This window comes from Megalopta genalis, chromosome 1 (genome assembly GCF_051020955.1).
Source record: "Megalopta genalis isolate 19385.01 chromosome 1, iyMegGena1_principal, whole genome shotgun sequence".
NCBI lineage: Eukaryota > Metazoa > Arthropoda > Insecta > Hymenoptera > Halictidae > Megalopta > Megalopta genalis.
In genome coordinates, this window is record NC_135013.1 from 24,330,296 (window position 1) to 24,352,894 (window position 22,599).

General features: G+C 36.2%; 1 protein-coding gene across 1 annotated transcript in view; it reads right to left on the reverse strand.

The window, feature by feature from the left end:
* LOC117227620 (uncharacterized) overlaps positions 1 to 22,599 on the reverse strand; it is a 159,209-nt gene that overhangs the window by 11,884 nt on the left and 124,726 nt on the right. The gene's annotated exons all lie outside the window — the stretch shown is intronic.

A 22,599-nucleotide genomic window follows, 5' to 3' on the forward strand; every position in this document is an offset into this window, starting at 1 on the left:
GATATCGGCAAAAATAACGAAGGCATTTCATCACTGTGAGTAGGATGAAATAAACACACTATATCGATTCGCATTATACTGTGAGTGGAGTGCGGATTTTATGCATTTGTGAACAAAATTACTAGATAAAGGTAAAACAAAAAACTGTGAAAAGATTAAATGATGTTCAGAATATCGAGGTGTTATTACTTTGAACTTGCAATTAGTCAGATTATTAACACCAGGTTTACTTTATTCGAACAACGCGAAATTGAATTTCCAAATTTCCAAATTGAATTTACGATCATTGAAATTGTGAAACATTTATGTTATATTGAAATTGCAAAGAGTATACATTCATGGGAAAATTTATTCAACAAGTACGATACAAGTACTTCATTGGACGTATAACAAAAATTGCTAAAGGTCTCAACAAATAAATGCTCATTGTTTCTTTTTAAGAAAAAAATAATCTCTGCGATCGACCGATTTTTATTTCGCACAAAGACCCGCTGCCTAATTGTAAGCAACAAAAGTTGCTAGTTAGTAGTTAGTAGTCTAAATTGCTAAATGTCAACACTATAGTGCCGAGTTTTCCAATCTATCTTTTCCATTGCAGGATTATGTTGCACTTTATCACGTTCACATTAATCTACCTTAATGCGGCGTGGCTCTGAATGACGGTTTATTTATGTTGACAGTTATAATACTTGCGCTTTAGACGCTAATTATTAACCAATGTAGTTTACGCCGTTGCGCGCCTAGTTACTTCCTCTTGCGTCAAACGCGATTTCTCTAATCAGATCATTTCAGCTAATACGGTCTGAGCACGTTCTCGTGTAATTAACGGAGTCCGCTGCGCATAAAGTTTCTATATTTAGTACCTGTAACGAGCTGATATATTCTCGATTTCGTGTTTACCAAGCGTGGACATTCTTCGATTTTCGATCGCATTAACCGCTGAATTTCTTTCAATTCCTTCGATACGGGTTTTACCATCGCAAACAATGAAATCTGCGTCGACTTTCGTTACAGTTATATGGTAAATGCGATTACAACTGATCGGCACTTTATTAATATAAATGAATCATATAATATATGATTATAATATATATAATATAATAATATAATAATATAATAATATAATAATATAATAATATAATAATATAATAATATAATGTAATGTAATGTAATGTAATGTAATGTAATGTAATGTAATGTAATGTAATGTAATGTAATGTAATGTAATGTAATGTAATGTAATGTAATGTAATGTAATGTAATGTAATGTAATGTAATGTAATGTAATGTAATGTAATGTAATGTAATGTAATGTAATGTAATGTAATGTAATGTAATGTAATGTAATGTAATGTAATGTAATGTAATGTAATGTAATGTAATGTAATGTAATGTAATGTAATGTAATGTAATGTAATGTAATGTAATGTAATGTAATGTAATGTAATGTAATGTAATGTAATGTAATGTAATGTAATGTAATGTAATGTAATGTAATGTAATGTAATGTAATGTAATGTAATGTAATGTAATGTAATGTAATGTAATGTAATGTAATGTAATGTAATGTAATGTAATGTAATGTAATGTAATGTAATGTAATGTAATGTAATGTAATGTAATGTAATGTAATGTAATGTAATGTAATGTAATGTAATGTAATGTAATGTAATGTAATGTAATGTAATGTAATGTAATGTAATGTAATGTAATGTAATGTAATGTAATGTAATGTAATGTAATGTAATGTAATGTAATGTAATGTAATGTAATGTAATGTAATGTAATGTAATGTAATGTAATGTAATGTAATGTAATGTAATGTAATATATATAATATATAATATAATAATATATGATTATAATATATAATTTAACACTGGAACTGCCAAGCCCTAAATAATTCAGTTGTTGACAATCGGCAACTATAAAAACGAGTCGCAAGACTTGAATAATCGAATCTTCTCTTCCCAAATTGTCCATTTCTCTGCACATCTGAGCGTCGATTAGGGAAAATTTCCTTTACATATCGTTTTATAACAATAACAAGATTGGACTTATTCAAACCTCCTCTGATCTTTACTATAATACATGAAAAGTTGCGCATAAGAATTTCCGTCAAAAAACATTGTCATAGATTCAGGGATTGCAAAAGAAACAATCAGAAACTACGGTCCAAAATCAGTTGGCTAAAATTGTAGACGATGTAAATCGCGTTATTTTTAACAACTTCGCAGCTCGTTCGGAGGCGACAAATCTTTCGCCGATCCGGAAAATGTGTTCGTTGATCGAAAGCATTTTGTTCATCCCGGTGAAAATGCGGCAGCTTTCCGTGCGACACGGGTTTTCTCGTTCGACACAGCGCGAAAATTATGTCAGGGTTTGCACAACGCGATGAAAAAAGTTTCGCGCGTCGTACACGATGCACGCGCGGTGTCCGCTCTGGTGTGTGTTTACGACAAGATATGCTCGCAAGAAACTGCTGGCACATGCACAACGAAGAAAAGTAAACAACGCAGGTGTCAAAGGTATCGATCAGCGTGTTTCAAGCTGTATTTATCGAAGATCAATGAGTATTAACATTCAACCTACCTAAAACAGTAATACTAACTGGCATGTACTGCATCACAAAAGCGAGAAGACCGAATTTATTTGGAATTTAAAAAGCTTTCGTTATAAAACTTGCTCCAATAATATAACTGATCCAAGCGTTTTCCACGAAAGAGTCTCGGAACTTTGCAGAATTGCGAAATAAGGAAAGCGGTCACTTTGACCGCGGTAGGTTTAGTGTTAATTATTTCTGATAAAATTCATGTTGAATTAAAAAATTGAATTACCGTTTCGTAAATCATTATTACAGAGACTGTTTCGACCAATCGTTGCAATCGACTGTTGCAATCTCTTTCGAAAATGTGCACGCGTGGCTGTCGTAATTAGACTGCGGGTTTGATGGATTTATAACAAAAGTCGGTCGAAATAAATGCGCATAACGTTTCAGACTCTACGTCAATCGAACGAGAAAATGAATTGAATTGATCTGGAGTAACGTGCAGACTTCGTGTACAACAAGTGGTTGGACTAAATCGAATTACAAGTGATTAAATTAAATCAAATTCGGAGTGGAAATCTGAGCATGCTAGATTCATCGATTTTCATTTGATACCGAACTATCGCGCGAAACTGATTCTCTAGAGGATCATCGAAACACTCGAAAGCATCGAATATTAAATTCCATTATTCGAGTTTGTTTATTTTCAAGAGTTGATTGTTGGTATATACAGTGGCTCGCATTAATATTCGGACACGATATTGTTAGAAGAATTATTGCTCCTTTTTATTGTTTATGATAGTATCATTGAATCAATTGTTTTCTCATATAATAAAGCACTTCTTAAAGTAAGTAGAAACATAAATTTTGTTTATTTATTGCACATGTTCCTCAGGTCATTTGAAGCAACTCTTTCCTTTACACAAATTTTCTCCGAGGCACCGTTAACGAGTTATTAACGAAAAACAGTGACTAATAAGAATCGAGTACGGCTGACGCGAGGCGGTCCAGCCAACCAGCGCGCGAAGCCCAGTTCCGCTCATTGGCTCGGTCGCCTCGCGCCAGCTGAGCTCGCCTCTCATTGGCCACTGTTTTTCGTTAATAACTCGTTAACGGTGCCTCGGAGAACATTTTTGTAAAGGAAAAAGTTGCTTCAAATGATCTGAGGAATCTACCATTTCCGTATTACGAGACATTTTTGGGACATCCTGTATATAAGTCGTGTTAATCCTTCAGCCGTGGACGACGCGTATACGCGTCATAAGGAAACAGCAATTGAGCCGTTTATTTTGAAAGTGGCATAAGTCACTCTACCGTAATGAAAAGTGGTGATTTCTTAATGTTTATACGAAATTATTTATACTGAGAAAAATATCAGTATCCTGAGATACAAATAAATCTTCTCGAAAGTTAGCATCCATATTTTTAAACGTGTTAAAACGCAAACCCTTAAATATATCGACTTAAAAACAAAGTGATTTATGCCACTTTCAAAATAAACGGCTCAATTGTACATTTTACGACAAAAATACTTCTACGATTTAGGTAAAAATGCTCCTGAAACATATTCATAAATTCCGCAGACTTTAGAATTATTTCCAGAACAACTCGCCGGAAGAAACTGTACCCAGCGCGATCAATGAAAAAACGCATACAAAAAATTGATCTTAAGATTAGAACAATCCAGTGAAGTGGTTAAACGGACTGGTATCATTTAATCGAAATAAATACATAGCATCGAAAATTTTGAAACAAATGGACCGGAGGATGAATTGAATTAATCTCGACCAGCGCGCGTACTTCATACAAGTGGTCAAATTAAATCAGATTAGCGGTGGAAATCTGAGTGTACTAGATACATCGATTCTCATTTCGTATGTACTATCGCAAACCTGATTCTCTGGAGGACCATCGAAACGCTCGCGAACCATTGAACACTAAATTCTATTATGAAAATTTATCTGTTTGCGAAAGTTGATACTTGTAGTCGAATGTGAAACGGGACTGTTATCCATTTTATCTAAACAAATACGGTAACGTCGAGGCATCGGAATAAATAGTGTTATTAACCCCTTAATGCACAATTTAAAAAAAAAAAACCGACCAAAAAAAATCAATTTTTTTTATCTAAGAAAATACATATTTGGACCTTAATTTCAATAAATATGTAAAAAAAATGCAAAAATTACTAAAAATTCAATAAAAATAGTGGATAAATAATTATAGTGAATATTGAATCGCATTGCAGATCGAATTTTGTACCCATCGTACTGTTTTTCAATTACCAGTTACTATTTTGAAGGGGAAGGAGGAGACGAAAAAAAAAACTGAAAAATATTTAATTTTACCTAAATTTGTAATAATATAATAATAATATTTATTAGCTGAAAAATATATAATAAACTAAAACTATTCAAAATTTTCTTTTGTATGGTAAATTTCAAAACAAGGTGCAGAGCACATAGCCCAACATTCCTTATTTCAACATTAGAAAACATACCTTTTATACACTAAAAATCCAATTTACTCTCTATAAAAATACACCATAAAACAAAAACGTTTTTATATGTTGCCACTAATAATATTTGTAAAAAATAAAAAACAATTGTCTTTGAAGAAATTCACTTTGATAACGTCTACTTTACTTCCATCCTAAAAGTGCATATTTTATTCCTGAATAAGCAAAAAATAGAAAGAGATCGGAGATAACTGGAGAGTAGTAAATAAATTAGTCATAACAAAACTCACAAAAGTGCCAACGCTAATTAGATACGCAATAATGGATATAGGTAGATAGAAACAATTACCAGGTCAGAGATGCTTATAAGTGTCACCCTAAAAGGCCATATTTTATAATCCCAAATAAACAAACTTTACAGCTTACAATACAGAATTACACGATGAATATCAATAAATTGAATGTTTTCCTTGGTTTTTATTAAGTTATTTTTACTGCCCGGATATATTCGAATCTGAACATTTTAGCGACATAAGTTGCGACGCCGACCGTATATATACGGGTCTGCACATTTTGGCCGGTTTTGCACGCCCGTGTTAATACGTTTCTGCGCGTGAAGGGGTTAAAATGTATCAGTTTACCGAAATTGATTGTTCCGGCAGGCGATCCCTGTCCCCCCGCGTAATACAACGCGAGTTATTATAGGAGAATCCATAGTAAATAATAATATTATGCGGAGGCCACCGGTGGCGCCGAGCCGGTCGTTCATCGTGCAACGACGCGTTATCGCGACTGTTCCGCTTACGGGTCATCTCTTATCGATCCACTTTCCATCTGTTATTACCCGGCATCGTGCGAAAAGATTAACGCGTGTCCGCGATCGACGCGAGGTCGGTATTATTTCACGGTTCGGGTCGGCGAGCCGCGTAATTACCATCGTATACCGAGCGCGGCCGTATTTTCCGCATCGGAACGCTTTTTTTTTCCCGATGAACTTCGAAATGATGCCGCCTTTGCATACTGATTACGCGAGTTTACGCGGCTCGTCTTGCGAGCTGCTTCGATCTGTTCGTCGTCGAGCTCGTCGATCGGTGGAAATATTCAGCGCGACGAACGCACGATCAGCTGATCTTGGCTTAGTCGTTGATCACTCTGCGTGTAAATCTCCTTTCTCGGTTTATATCTTCTCTTATTTTTAAACCTTCGTCTTATAATAATAATAATAACTTTATTTGTCGGCCGGATAAAGCCTTTTGTTACAATGAGAGTAAAGTAATAACAATGTAGCAGTCGCGTGAAATACAAAAAAGCTCGAAAGAAGAAAATATATCGGTTTGTTGCAAAAGTAATTTCGGTTTGCACTCGAGTGGTGACTCAGAGACACTACGAAAATTTGTTACATCACGTTTTAAGATTAGTTTTATATTAACGAAATTTAGATTTAAAACGTTGTTAAGAGTGTAACTGTTGGGTGAGTGCCAAGAGTCAATTTCATATGCATAAAATGCGTTTTATCATATAAAGTAAAAAATGTTATAAGTGAGAAAAATAAAAATATAATAAAAAAATAATAAGATAATAATAATATAATATATATATATATATATATATATATATATATATATATATATATATATATATAATAATATAATAATATATAATATTAAAATATTATTATTATTATAATATTATATAATATTATTTTATATATAAAATTATAATATATTATTATTTTTTTATTATAATATTATAATACTTTAAAATATTTTAAAATAGCTTCGAGTGCAAAGGGTTAATTAACCAGATGGCTGTTTTCAACGAGTATACTCGACGTGAAGAAATGACATAACTTTACAATACGACGAGTATAGTCGCCGAAAACAGCTATCTGTTTATGTTAAGCAAATAAAGAAATGTTAGAGATATAATTGAAAAATAAAACAGTCATCTCATTGAACCAGAATTATATATTACAATTATACTGTGGATTTTTATGCAAAATAAAAATTGATTGCATTAATTACAAGATAGAAAAGATAAACAGTCATTCCTTCCTTGCTCTAATTATGTTATCAAGTTTAAAATAATACAACAGTATTTTTAATTTTTATTTTAAATGTGTTTACTGTTTTGTATTTCATCTACTCAATTTTGTCATAAATGAGAGAAAAAAGAGATTGCAACGGTCAACCGGTTAAAACAGCCTGTGTAATAATTATTTACTAAACGTGATTCAATTTTTTAATTCAATATGAATTTTATCAGAAATAATTAATATTCATTGATCTTAGATAATTATTTATGAAATGACGTTCAATCTCCACATTCAATGTAAATTTTCTTACAAAGAATTAATATTTATTCATCTCCAGTCATTATTTATGCGATCATATTCAATATGAATTTTATTGCAAATAATTAATATTTAATAATTCCTACGAAATGACATTCGTGTTTTAAATTTAACACGAATGATATTACAAATAATTACAAATAAGCAAGTTTAAATTGCAAATGAGTGAATTTGATTTGCAAGAAGGTAAACAGGGTTTATAAAGGGATTAATTTTATGTGCGAAAAGGTGAATATGGTCTACAAAAGAATTATATTGTTCTACTCTCTCCGTTATTAGAAAACGATACAATATGTAGAACAGAAATAGTTAAAACAGTCTGTCATAACCCGGTGTTACACTCTGAGAAAGCTCCAATGATCTGAAATCAAGATACGAAACGATTTTACGAAATCACGCGAGCCTCGACTGACCGTTCATTCTGCAAACCGAGAAATATTCGAATTGTTAAGTACCTTTATTACCGGTGCGTTCATAAATAACCGTCTAAATTGATCACAGCGGTCCAATTATAAATCTGTTCCACATTTATCGATGAAATCCTTCGACGCGCCGGGGAGCATCCTTTGTCAGGTAATCCCGTTTGATTTCCGATACGCGCTTCCGGTTTCGTTCGACCGAAATACCGTCGACGCTGCTTTTTAACCGTGATTGGACATCTAATTGTTTTCCCGTTCATTTCGCTCCTGAAATGCTTCGGCGTTCGCGATACCTGCGAATCTGCCGGTAACTTCAATTAAACGGTCGGCTATCGCAATCGCCTATATATCTCGTTACCCGCACTTTTCGCAGAGCCTCGAAGTTGCGACCGAAGTTTACGAGCAGCATCCGAGCTAATAAACTCGTTCAATTAAAGAAAGTTCAGTCTTCGTCGCGCGACTTCGAGCGCTGCGGTCATTCTTCGTAGTGCATAATTCATGGGACGCGTGAAAAAAAAATGCTTCCCGAGTGGACCTCGTTAAGCGCGGGCCAAGAAATACCAGTGAACCGGGTCGAGCATAATCTACGATCAAGGCTGCTTCATTTTACATTAATTTTGATTTTATAAAATAAAATACGCTGCGCACGACTACGTTAGTCAGCTGTTCTTGACGAGTATTCTCGTCATAACGGAGAACGTTGCCATTTCTTCGTGACGTGTATACTCGACAAAAGAGAAAACGTTGCGATTTTTTCGTGACGAGTATACTCGTCAATATAGAAAACGTTGCCATTTCATCGTGACGAGAATACTCGTCATGATAGACAACGTTGCAACGTTTCTTCATGACGAGTATACTCGTTACAACACAAAATGTTGCCACTTCTTCGTGACGAATATACTCGTCATAACAAAAAAAAAACGTTGCCATTTCTTCGTGACGACTATACTCATTACAACACAAAATGTCGCCATTTCATCGTGACGAGCATACTCGTTACAAACACAAAATGTCATTTCTTCGTGACGAGTATACTCGTCGAAACAGAAATCATTACAACATTTCCTCCTGACGAATATACTTATTAGAACACAAAATGTTGCCATTTCTTCATCACGAGTATATTCGTCACAACACAAAATGTCATTTCTTCGTGACGAGTATACTCGTCACAACAGAAATCATTGCAACATTTCTTCCTGACGAATATACTTATTAGAACACACAATGTTGCCATTTCTTCATCACGAGTATATTCGTTACAACACAAAATGTTGCCATTTCTTAGTGACGAGTATACTCGTCAAACACAGCTAACTGGTTCACAAGGATATAATATACTCTGAGTTTCTTTATTAAATTACAGATTTTCTAACTGTGTTGTATTTCAACGAGATACAAAGAAAATAAAACATAGTACAATCACAGCGACTTGCACACTTTTCAAACAGATTGCAACAGCTAAACGGTTAACACTCGATATGTTTCACGATAGTGGAATAATTCAGCAAAATTTCTTCATAAACCAGTTCCTCTATCCTACAATTTCTGTCACGCGAGCTTCAGTTCGCTGACTCCGCGATTTGTCTCGTGTAACAGAGCAATCTAGTACAATTATTACGTCAAGCGATTCGAGGAGCTAAAATGTGACAAAAGCTTAGACGAAAGTACAGGCTTGTTCTAATTGTACGAGTTTAGGGGCGTTCCATAATTTGAATAATAGCAAAAGCGATTGTACTTATGCGTTTGCGACAAACGCGAGTAGGCGAAATAATCATTTAAATGAACAATGCATTGAACAATATAACCAAAAACAGAAATTCAAGTCGTTCAGTCCAGCCTACAAAAGTTATTGCATTTTAACCAGTTAGCTTTGACGAGTTCACTCGTCATGGAGAAGTAGCATTATTTTGTGTCTCGACGAGTATATTCGTCGTGCGCAAAAAATAGCGACCATTGGCGATTTAAATTGTAATTTTGGTGAGAACAAAAACGTATTTTCTAATTTCAAGATGTTTAGAATACTTTGAGGCCAGGCCGAAATAAAACAAACAAATAAAAAATATGAATAATTATGTGAACAATTTACGATATTGGTGTTCGATGTGCAAAGTGCCATTGCGTATTGTACCTTGCTTTGCTGAATACCACTTTGCAGCAGCAATTTGAATTTGTAACTTTTATAAATATTCGATTGTTCCCGCGTTTTTCGTTTATTATGTACGTAGTATATGTTGATGTCAAGCGAATAAGTAAACATTACTAATAAAATGATTAATTTTATAAAATAAAACCGTCTTTTCGATCCAATATTTTAACAGCGACACTTAATCTGTGTTTGACGAGTATACTCGCTTGATTCTCGCGACACGTATGGGTGAAACACGCATTGAAAAAGAGACGCCACAGCTAACTGGTTAAAAGGTTTCCGAATATTAACCCTTTCGCTCCGAACGACGGATATATCCGTCATCCATATGAACACTCGCGGAGCCGAACGCCGGATATATCCGACATCCACATGATCGCCCTCTGGGGACGAACGCCGGATATATCCGACATACTGGTAAAATCGCGACCTAATTTTTGGACTGCACCGCCTCTTGTTACTATTGCGTGAATCTTTTGACGAAACAAACAAACGACAGTCCGAAATAAACGACACACCATTCAAGTTATATTTGTTCTACCTGCATTTCCCATTATTATTGTGTTACATGTCATAAAGGGATAGAAAATCGAAAGTACTAACTTTAGGACTAATTATTATGTATTATGTTTTGTATTATGAATATATATTATGTTTTATTTTATTACTGTATATTATATATTATTTCTTCACTTTTTCCATTGTTAATGAAACTTTTTTTACCTATTAAATAACTTTATACCTTATGCAGAAATTATAACTATATTGTTTTAAAGAAAAATCCCTTTTCTTCCCAAATACACTATCCACGCGCAATGTGCACAATTTCGGCGGGTGGTTCCGTTCAGGAGGGGCGCTACGGCGGACTGAACCGCCGTGGCGAAAGGGTTAATGGGAATCGGTGTACACCGATTACGACCCGATAAAACGAGAAACAAACCCGATGCAACGGCCCAACAGTTTCCGGTTCCCATTTCGAAAAGAACCGCGATCTTTCTGTCCGTCATCTCGTCGCCGTGACAGTCCTTCCCCCGGTCACACGCCGTTGCAAGCACCGGTTGCACGCAGAGCCACGAGGCGGCACGCTGCAACGAGCCATAATGAACGTTAATTGCTAATTATCGGACGCAGCCATCGATGCGATCGAAAGTCTCGTCTCGGCTGGTCTGGGCTGGTTGCGTCGCGACGCGGCGTCGCGCCGCGAGAAATGGGACTGTTCCGGTCGTGGGATCGAAATCCGCAAGCGGCCGCGCGTTTTCCGCTTCCGCACTCGCCGCGGCGGGATCGCCGGAGAACGGACGCGAGTCTCCGCGGCTCGTTATCAGCGAGAATTGCGATACGATCGAGCAGCTCGCCAATTATTCCGCGCGATTAAGCCGTCGGATCGCCGGGCCGTGTTGTCGGCGCGAAGGACACCGGTCTTAAGCTGTCAGGACGAGGGCCGCGCGCGAACTCGAGCGGGGATCCTTCGGCTGGCCGATATAAACCGGCTAATCGAGAGCGTTCAGCTGCAATCGATGCCGCGCGGGCCCCTCTGTCACGAGAGCACTTACTTTCTTTCGTTCACGTTACTCCGAGATTTTTATGCGATCGGTGCTCGACCGAAGAAAAAAGCTCTCTGACAAAGGCGATGCAATTTAACGGATTCCTCGAGATTTATTTTGCAGGCGAGATCGTCCCTGGTAATTCTGCAAAGAGGGCTTTTGCGTTTACTGTAAACAGCGTCGTTATATTATTTTATAAATTTACGACAAAAATGAATCGGTCAAGTATAAAATTGTAAGGTTATTGGAAGGATTCGAGGATATCGTTCGATTATTTTCAACTTATTATAATTATTGAAGGAAGAGAGACGTTTTCGATTAATTTGTGTCAAGCAATTTCGGTAAATAATTAATGCTCGTTGATCATCGATAATTATTTATGAAATGACGTTCAATGTTTACGTTCAATCTGAATCTTGTTATAAATGATTAATCATTATCAATGTTCAACAATTATTTATGCAACGTCATTACATTTTTTCATTCGATATGAACTTTACTACAAATAATTAATCTTCATTAATCTGCAATAGTTGTTTATACAATGTCATTAAATTTTTAATTCGATATGAACTTTGTTGCACATAATTAATACGCATTGATCTTCGATAATTATTTATGAAATCGCATGCAATATTTGCATACAATACAAACTTTATTATAAATAATTAATCTTATATAATTACTTCTGAAATGACGTGCAGTTTTTAAATTTATTATGAATTTTATCACAAATTCTTACAAATACGTGAATTTAATTTGCAGAAGGGTGAATTTGATTTGCAAGAAGATGTACGAAATTTATAAAGGGTTCAATTTAGCTGCGAAAATAGCTCTATATCGTAAATGTGTTAAATTAACATAATTTATATTATATATATTATATTATATATATATAATATTATATATACTGTAATTATATATACTATTATATATATATATATATATATATATATATATATATATATATATATATATATATATTACAACATAATTTAGTAAAAAAATCTAAAAATCTAAAATCTCCATGTTAAATGAAAGTCTATTTTTCATCGCTACGAATAATTTGATCATGCTGCACGTACAACGAACGTTCGTGTTCTTCGTTTTGTAATGGATCGTTAAGGATAACCTAGATCGTTTGTTTCTACTTCACCGTGAAAATCGCGAAAGCACACGCAACCTGCTCTAACATACCTTTAAACATCATGTAAATTCGAGAAAAGTGGACACGGTCTAACCAGCGGAAATCAGCTTGGCCGCTCGTAATTGTGTAATAAAATGAGCAATCTGATGTGGTACATTTGAACTCGTCCGGTAGTTCCGCTGTTAAACCGACTGGATCACGATTCCGCTTAACCGCGAGAATTTTTCGCAGTTTCACGGAAATACGACTCCGAGTGTTCGGTTCGCTAATACAAGCTCGTGGCGGCTTTCGTTTCATAATATAACTTCTTTCATGCCAATAGGAATTAGAAGCGCGGCCTCGCGTTTCTTACGCTAGAAGAATCAATTACCGTGCCCTGTTAACAGCCTTCGGGAGCTCTCGTTGCAGCTTCGACGATTTAATATCGAATTAACACATTAAAGGCGGGAGTCGTAGTACCACGATTTATCTCGACTTCTCATAAATATGTACTTTAAAACATTTTTTGTAATTAGTGTTTTAAGAATATAAATTTTTATCCAGAATTTAAAAAACACACTTAAGAATTTAAAAATCACATTCAACAATTTAAAAAACATGCTCAAGAACATTTTCATATTCAACAATTTAAAAGTCACATATTTGAAGAACACATTGACAATTTGAAGAACACACCGAATAATTTAAAAAGCAATTTTATTCGCAAAGCAATTTGCAAACAACGATATATAACGATACATTCAATTCGTTGAAATTATGAACGATATTATGAATGAAATTTCTCTATATTTCCTTGGAATTGTTACACAACATTACTATTTTGCCGAAAGATCCGCATTCTGTCGATTATCGATTGCAAGTCGTTAAAATGGTCGACCTAACGAATGCACGTTGCAGATTGATTAAGACTCGCATTCTTCGAATGTCGCGTGATTTCACGTGATGTGACATTAGTACGTTTCCTCTACCTGTTTTGTCCGTACGTTCGGTTAGTCGCCTAACGTACATGCGCGACCAAACTATTGTACGCTCGATTCGCGCTTCCTACGGCAAATTAATGACGTGGAAGTGTCTCTAGTAGTCTTAGAGAACTTTATTTTTTGTGTTGTACTCTGCGAGCGCTGGTGGAAGAATGCTCTTCCAACGCTGGAAAGTCGTGGAAGAGCACCCGTGGATGGAGGTAGATTGTTTATTATTGGTCAAGGCACGAATCACCCCTTGGAGGGGGGTGTCTGCCTTGACCCTTGTTGGGGCCTGAGAGGGTTTCCCCAATGGTGGGACCTTTTTATGGCCCTTGTCTCTGGACGCAACAATTAGTGTTTAGTTCTTTTTTAATATTTCTTTTAGTTTTAAGAGCTTCAATAAACTTTTTTTTAAGTCTAAATTGTTTTACGATTACACAAAATATCGCCCGCTCTAGGACGAAAAACGAGGCGGGGCGGTCGCCGCGTTACCTAGCATACTTTCGTCAAGATACCCCGCCTTTAATGTGTTAATAGTGAACGCATAATTGAAGCGGCCGGTTTTCAATTTTACGATACTACAAACTTTAGGGCCCCCTTCGTGGCAAATGATCGATGAAGAAATCACATTATTGGAGCAAGTTCTGGAGATAAGACTTCACGAAATTCACTCTTATGAATCGATGCATCGGTCACCATTATTGCTCGGTAGACGTTAGACGACATTTTTTAGAGACTTAAAATCAAAATTCAAAGTTTCTTTTGTCGTTATCAAATGTTCCCACGACGCGAGTATCGAACCTCCTTCGAATATTCGTAGAAAGAAAAGGAAAGTTCTGGAGAAAATTGCGCTATAAATTCTTCGCGAAAAATATTGAAACTCTTTCTGCGGTATTTTCAGAGAAATACCGCGGAAAAGGAGAATTTCCCTCTTTTGCATGTTTAATTATTGAACGAACAACGCTAACCGGGTCGATTTCGATCGCCGGCTCCGTTAGAGCCGGTCCGCCGATCCTGAGTTCCGAGTCGGTTGTTCCACCGCGGAGCCCACGGGGCGTGGACACGGTGAACAGTTCCAAGGGCCACCGCGAAAATTGCTGCGGCGTGGGATCTCGATTTACGCGGTGCGATTTATCTGAATCGAATCGGATTTCAACGGTATCCGGTTCGCCGGCCGAAGAAGCCGTGGCGGGACAGGTCGACTGGATCCGAACAAATTGGGGGGGAAAAAAAGATTGTATCGATCATGCTATTGTGTTAACGATACTCGGGGAGCTAGGATGATGAAGCGTTCCTGGCGAGAGAGTCGGAGCTACGACCGTTGAGGATTTATACGAATTTCGGCGCAAATATCCTTCGAATCTTGTATCACTTAAGAAGCGTGCAAGTAGGATAACAAAATGATCGATGAGTTATTACCAGACTGCGGATCTTTATGCGAAATAAAGTAATCGTTGCTTAATTTCTAGGAAAAACGATGACATAGAGGTATACTTCTTTTGTTAATAATTTGGATAATAATAATAATAATAATAGTAATAGGACAGTATACTTAAATTCTCCTCATATATTCAGTATTTGATATATATATGATCGATGAGTTATTACCAAACTGCGGATCTTTATGCGAAATAAAGTAATCGTTGCTTAATTTCTAGGAAAAACGATGACATAGAGGTATACTTCTTTTGTTAATAATTTGGATAATAATAATAATAATAATAGTAATAGGACAGTATACTTAAATTCTCCTCATATTTTCAGTATTTCATATATATATGATCTCGATGAGTTATTACCAGACTGCGGATCTTTATGCGAAATAAAGTAATCGTTGCTTAATTTCTAGGAAAAACGATGACATAGAGGTATACTTCTTTTGTTAATAATTTGGATAATAATAATAATAATAATAGTAATAGGACAGTATACTTAAATTCTCCTCATATTTTCAGTATTTCATATATATATGATCGATGAGTTATTACCAGACTGCGGATCTTTATGCGAAATAAAGTAATCGTTGCTTAATTTCTAGGAAAAACGATGACACAGAGAAAACGATTAACATAGACTTTGTTAATAATAATAATAATAATAATAATAATAATAATAATAATAATAATAATAGGACAGTATACTTAAACTCTCCTCATATTTTCAGTATTTGATATATATATATATATATATGATCGATGAGTTATTACCAGACTGCGGATTTTTATGCAAAATAAAGTAATCGTTACTTAATTTCTAGGAAAAACGATGACATAGAGATATACTCCTTTTGTTAATAATTTGGATAATAATAATAATAATGGGACAGTATACTTAAATTCTCCTCACATTTTCAGTATTTGATTTTTCTTTCAATCAATTTCGTTATAAACAGATCAAATCCGCCGTCTAATGATCAGTGTCAAACATGGATAAATCAGTAATCCAGTAATCTAGTAGAAAATACGAATAATAACTAGGATTTTACGCAATTATGGCAAAAACGGTTAAGTATAATCGGGAACAGTAAGAAGTTCGAAAGGAACTACGAACGCGTTGTTAGACTAGTTTCAGCTTACTAAAATCATTACAGAAATAAATAAAATTGTACTCGGCTCACTTGTGCTGTAATCGATGCAGGAAGTTTGCATTTTGCATAAAAATCCGCGGTCTAATAATAACGCGGATGGCCAGAGACGGCAACAACTGGTACATCCACCCTATTCGTGTCTCAATCGAGACGATCCCTCATCCTGGTCGTCTCCATTCCCCCGTCTGGTACATCGTGTACGAGTTACCATAAACTGATTATGCGAGTTAACTTGTTAGGGCGGCGCGGACGCGCGAGCGTGCACGGCTGCGCCCTTTGCGCCCTTATTTGCGCGAAAGTGTGCCTCGCAGATAGTTCGCAGACACGTTAGACGGCCGACGACGGAAGCTCATTATGTCGGAGCAAGTTCGCGAACACGCGAGATACCATTTTGCTGCGGCGTCGTTCGGACAATGAGCAATTTACGCTGATCCGGAAGATTACGATCCGCTCGGCACCGCGACGCTCCGCTTTGCTTTACACGGCTCCACGAGGCTTTCGTTTTCGTCGAATCGGCGTGTTACGTGCTCGTCAAGACCGTGGACAATTTTGATCAGGGGGGATGATAAGGGCCGGCGCACAGAAGTGTGCCTTTGCTCCGAAAATTAGCGAAAATCAGCGCTCGAGACGCGCTACCTTTTCGGTGAAACACCAATTTACAGGCTCTGTGGCAAAGTGGATCATCGGTTATGCGAACGAACACTCTTGTTGCAGAATATTATCCGCAAGAAATTAAGCGTGTTGTCTACGGCGGTAATTAGTGGGCGTGATTTGAAACATCGAAAAGATTAATTAGAAATTCAGAGCGCCGATGTATCGATTTGAACTTATTAAAATTATTAACGAAAGAAAAGAAACTATAGTGCTTGGATCCTACAGTCGATGTATATAATTTTTATTTTTCATAAATATCCGCACAGTCCACTGATAATTCTGAGCGTACTTTTTAAATATAATTTCGATTAATTGTCCAAGGATTCGTCGTCTCAGTAGTTTTAGACGAATATAGTTGCTACTAAAAACATTTATCTGAAAATTAATTGAAGTTACATTTAAGAAGTACAAATCTTTGAGCAAAATAAAAATTGTCTGCATCGATAACCTTGACATAAGAGCCAATCACATGCTTTTTAATTTAATGTAATCCTTTCTTAATGATTTTAATAAGTTCAAATCAATACATCGACACACCATTTCATCGAGATAATTTCCATTAATCTTTTCGTTGATTTAAATTACACCCAATCATTTATGCCACAAATGTGTGAGACTATTTTATTGAGAATTGAAAACTTGGTATAAATGTTAATTGTAAAATGTCGCATGAAAGAACATTTTGACAGAAGGCAGCTTTAATCGAGAGATAAAAGGAGATAGTTGAATGCGACTCGATTAATGCTCGTGGTAATTATTGGGTTGGCAACTAAGTAATTGCCGATTTCAGTTATAGATGTCTCTCACTCCCATTTTTATGATATCCGTAAATGTTATATTATAAAATTATTATTATTATTATTATGTTATTTTTTATTATCCGTGAATGTTAGCAACTGGACAAATTGAATGCAGCGGTCAAGGAAAAGCGACCAGAATTGGTCAATCGTAAAGGTGTCATTTTCCAGCAGGACAATGCTAGGCGGCACACGTCTTTGTCCACTCGGCAAAAATTGATGGATATTGGTTGGGAATCGATGTTACACCCACCATATAGCCCTGATCTCGCGCCATCGGATCACCACTTATTTCGATCCCTGGACAACTCCCTTCGTGGTAAAACTTTTAACGACGATGACGCTGTAAAATCTCACTTAACTCAGTTTTTGGCCGAAAAGGATCAGACTTTCTACGAGCGAGGAATTTTCAAGTTGTCAGAGAGATGGCAAAAGGTCATCGAACAAAATGGAAAATACATTACAGATTAAACTTCGTTCCAAGTAAAAAATAATTTTTTATTTCATTGAACAAATCGGCAATTACTTAGTTGCCAACCCAATATAATGTAGGTCGCGAGCGTGTTACTTTCCATTGGATAAATATTTCTAGTTTATCGTTGTTTGAATGAAATTATTACAAATTGAACAATAAACGCATAAATTCCGCCGTCTGATTATCACAGTCGAAAGTTGTACTTGCAAGCTACTTGTTTCTGAACGACGACTTCCTGCATTTCTGGAGTCAGTGGGTTCTGTAACATTCGTTGTACAATTGTTTACAGTATGCAATGCTTTTTGTCTGACACGCTTATTAACTACGCGAGTCCGAGGAAGCAAATTATTCTGTCATTACCGTGTTAATTACGAATTTTCACTTGCCGTTGCGTGCAGGATATTTTCATACTTCCACGTACTGTTTACGGCGTAAACATTACGCGATCGAAATGCAGTTTTTCTGCATCTGCTTTTCCTCGAACGTGAGATTCTTGGAGCGCTTTCAAATATCCGAAGATCTCAAGAATCGGAACGTTCATCGATCGATTTAATAATCTTCTGCAAAGTCGGCCTTAAATTGGAGAACTTTGTACTTAAGACTAGGACTTTTGTGCGATCACGATAAAAACGTAAAATATAGAACAGTAGAAACTTTTAAGAGAATTTAAAGGCTCCGCCCTCGAACTATTAACCCCTGGAGAACGGACCATTTTTCCAGCTGTACTATTCACGTTGTTTATAACAATTCCGAGCATTAATCCTTACCTTTTTCAAAACATATTTTTGAAGATATTTCTTGCAGACTTATTAGCCTTTCCGTTTTAATCCGTATTACAACAGCAACTTATTTTATTTAATCGCCGAAAATTAAGCAATCGGGTGAACGATTTATATACTCTGGGTCAAGATTGACCCACCGCCTTGCTAGGATTAACGTCGACGGAGGACTAACATCGAAGGAATTAATTTCTATTCGACGTTCGTGTCCGACAATTATTCACAGACAAATTCTGACCTTCGACCCGTCGAGTTAACGACGAAAATAATAAGCTACGGGTTTAAGAACACGTGGAAATTGAAAGACCAGAGAAGCAGAAAAAGAATTAGCGGAGATAGAAAGCGAAAGGAGCAGTTAAGTGGGCTGGAAAATTCAAAGAAAGTGAGAGGGTGAGAACGAAAGGGGGCGAAAGAAACAGGGAATAAGTTTAACGAGCAGGAAGGGCGTCGACGAGCCCGGCTAAAATTAGCCAGTCAAGAAGTTCCAATTAAGATTCAACACCGCCGAATGATCCGTTTCGAAGATATCTAATTTTTCTACCGATTGTTTTGCGATACCGTCGATCGATGAGTGAACTGTACAAATGCGTAAATTAATTCACGAAAAAATCGATAGACCATCTAGATTCGATTGAATTCACAACTTGATTATTAAAAAGAAAATCCGCTCGTTCGTTCAATGTACAAACAATTTTGATTGTTCAATTTAAGACCAATTCAAATTCAATTTCGAACGAATTGATTTGTAATGTTGATCAAAGTTGAAACAAAAAATTCATTTGTGAACGACAGCGTGTATAATTTTAGTTTACAACCAAGAAATTACTTTCCGTTAAAAAATTCATTAAACACAGAACAGACTAGAATATTCTGCAGTTTTGATCGTTCTGTTTCAAGAAGCTGCTGTATTACATTGCTATATAGCAATGTAATTCGAGTAATATATAAATAATTATGTAATTATATTATTATAATAACAATGTAATAATATTATTATCGTAATGTACTATTGTAATGTAATAATGTAATTATTAATTCGAGTAATATGTATATTTATTAATAATAATAAATAATAAAATATATATATTTAAATACATTAAATATATTAAAAAATATAAAATAAATTAAATATATTATATAATAAAATATATATATTTATTAATATATATTAAATTAATATATATATATATATAATTATTTTCTGGGACAAACAGCTAAATTGATCATTATTGTAGTTTTCGCAGATGAAGAAAACGACTGAATTTCAACGAAGAATTTTTAATAATTTGCAAATCAGCGCACGCGAACCGGAGAATTCCGAAACAGAGAATACCGAATCGGAAGATGGCGACTAACTTTAAAAGATTTAATTTATATTTGTAAAATTTTAATCACTAATCCGATTAATTACCAATTCGGATGCTTACGAGAGTAGTTCGATTGTGGTGAAAAAATTCTTGAATTCGGCCGCGGCGTGCGGTGGCCCAACGCAGGATGAAACAACGTTCTCCGCCTGGTGGATCGCGGAAGCAGATAATTATGGTAGCTGCGATGGCAACTACTAAAATTCCGTCACGGTTGCCGCGTTCAGCTTGATAAGAACCACCGTGTGGATTGCAATTTCGGGAGGAGATTCGCAGTTTGGAAGCATGCCGGCGCGATGAGAGGGTGTCGCGTTTCGCTCGCGAGACGCTGCGTCGGGATTTCCAACGAATCTTCGCTGATTATCGCTCTACCTGCACCTACACTCCTCGATCATTAATTTATTCCGTGCCGCTACATCTTCGCACCGACACCGCAGACGCGACGACGGGACGCGTTCGCTCCCGAATTAATTTCCTACTTAGTTTACGGTGCTCGCAGTTCTAAAAAGACCATTGTTAACCATTAACCGCGTTCTTCGGGTGATATTCAAGCGTTACCGAGCCAGTTTGCTTCACTGTAAAAGTGGCGAACTCGGCGAAGCAGTCCGAAACTAATTCAAAAGTTGGAGAGTCTGCGTTAGATCAACGGGTACCTTAGTTACCAGCCGCAACTTCCAGCTTCCGCTTTGGAACGCACATTTAGATGCCGCGAAGTGGCGACGCGCGTTGCTTCAGCGTTGCTGTTGATGTACGCCGCGTTTAAACTCAGTCGCGTAAGTCCTATTTCATTTGACGTTCGTGCTAAATGTTGCATTTTCTAGTGTCTCCTCGTTTTCGAACCAGTTTCGAAAGATTTAAAAGAACTTTACGCAAGCACATTCTTACGAGATAATATTTCGAATAAATTCGTCGAACGATGATAGCCTGTTTGAATAATTCGTCGAATAAATTCTTCGAATGAAATTCCGAATGGATTCTTCGAATTCTTCGATTCATTCAATCGATTCTTCGATTTCATTCGAGTAATATTTCGAATGATATTTCGGATAAACTCTTCGGATACAATTTAATTCGTATAATATTTCGAATAAATTTTTCGAATAAAATTTCATTCGAATAATCTTGCGAATAAATTCGTCGAGTAAAATTTTATCCGATTAACGTTTCGAATAAATTCGTCGAACAAGATTTTATCGGATCAACGTTTCAGATAAAATTTTATTCGTATAATATATCGAATGAAATCTTCGAATAACATTTTCTTCGTACAATTCGAATAAAATTTTATTCAGATAATTTTACGAATAAATTCTTCAAAGAAAATTTTATCTGATTAACGTTTTGAATAAATTCGTCGAATAAGATTTTATCCGATTAACGTTTCATATAAAATTGTATCCGTATAATATATCGAATAAATTCTACGAATAACATTTTCATCGTATTCGTTTAAATACAATATTATCCGATTAACGATTCGAATAAATTCGTCGAATAAAATTTGATCCGATTAACGATTTGAATAAATTCGTCTAATAAAATTTGATCCGACTAACGATTCGAATAAATTCGTCGAATAAAATTTGATCCGACTAACGATTCGAATAAATTCGTCGAATAAAATTTGATCCGATTAACGATTCGAATAAATTCGTCGAATAAAATTTGATTCCATTAACGATTCAAATAAATTCGTCGAATAAAATTTGATCCGACTAACGTTTCGAATACAATTTTATCCGTACAATATCTCGAATAACATTTTCTTCGTATAATAAATTCGAATAAATTCTTCCAAGAAAATTACATCCGTTACACGAATAAAATACATATATCCAACTCCGGCATGTATGCAGGAATCTGGAAATGAAATAACCATCCGCCGACAGCCGGGCGGCCGTAAAGAGCAAGAAACGCGGACAATCGTGTAAGAACTGTGCCACACGCAGGAACACTTGAACCCGCGACGAGTGTGGGACGGAGAAAGTGAATGAATAATTCGCGGCCGATGAAAGCGAGCATCGAGGAAGGACTCTCGTCAGCCGGCCTGGAAGAACATCGGCCGTAGAACAAAACGCGCCGGAGCAGGCCGACGAGTGGGAGAAGGTGGGAGAAGGAGGAAGGTGTAATCAGCGCGAGGCAACACGTGCAAATGCATAAATCATTCCGCGCCGGAGAACGCATTCTCGCGGGCGTCGCGTCGCGTCAGAGAAGGGACAGGGAACGACAACTTCCCGGTTGCTTTATTGTCAGCTATCTGGAATGCGGATCATCCGTTACACGTGGTTTAAACCGCGCGAGAGCGCGCGTCCGCCCGCTCCTATTCAACTATCGGCGTGCACGGTAATTTCACCGCTCGAT